This window comes from Geospiza fortis, unplaced genomic scaffold (genome assembly GCF_000277835.1).
Source record: "Geospiza fortis unplaced genomic scaffold, GeoFor_1.0 scaffold12, whole genome shotgun sequence".
NCBI lineage: Eukaryota > Metazoa > Chordata > Aves > Passeriformes > Thraupidae > Geospiza > Geospiza fortis.
In genome coordinates, this window is record NW_005054323.1 from 4,091,374 (window position 1) to 4,092,017 (window position 644).

A 644-nucleotide genomic window follows, 5' to 3' on the forward strand; every position below is an offset into this window, starting at 1 on the left:
AGCGCCCGGGGAATGCCTGGAGTGCCGCCGCAGTCCACGTTATCTCAGAGCTTCTGAAGAAATGAAACCCAGGAATGGTGAGAACTCCTGCTCCCCCTCACAGTCATGTGGGGAAGGCGAGGCGAGGGGCTCTTTAGCGCGTGTTTTGAAAACTTGCCTTGAAAGGTAACAAACACTCTTGCCAGAATTGTTTCATAGCACCCTGACCGTTAGGGGGCTGGAATGGACCTTAAAACATCACACAGATCCACCCCGCCCCTCCTCCGCATGGGCCGAGCTGCTCAAGGCCTTACACCGGCCTTAAACACTGCCAGGGTCGGGGCATTTGCAACCTCCCTGGGCAACCTGTTCCAGTGCCTCACTAGTGTCACAGTAAAGATTTTTTTCCCAAATACCTAACCTAAATTTTCCCTCTTTCAACTTGTTCCCATTACTCCTTGTTCTTTCACTGCAATTCCTGGCGAAGAGTCCGTCTCCAGCTTCCCCGTAGGCCCCCTTCAGATACTGTAAGGTTGCTATAAGGTGTCCGTGTAACCTTCTCTTTTCCTGAACAGCCCCAGCTCCCCAGCTCTCTCAGTCTTTGTAGGGGAGGTACTCCAGTCTGCATTTCAACTTTTTTCCCCTTCTCTGGACTTGATCCAGCA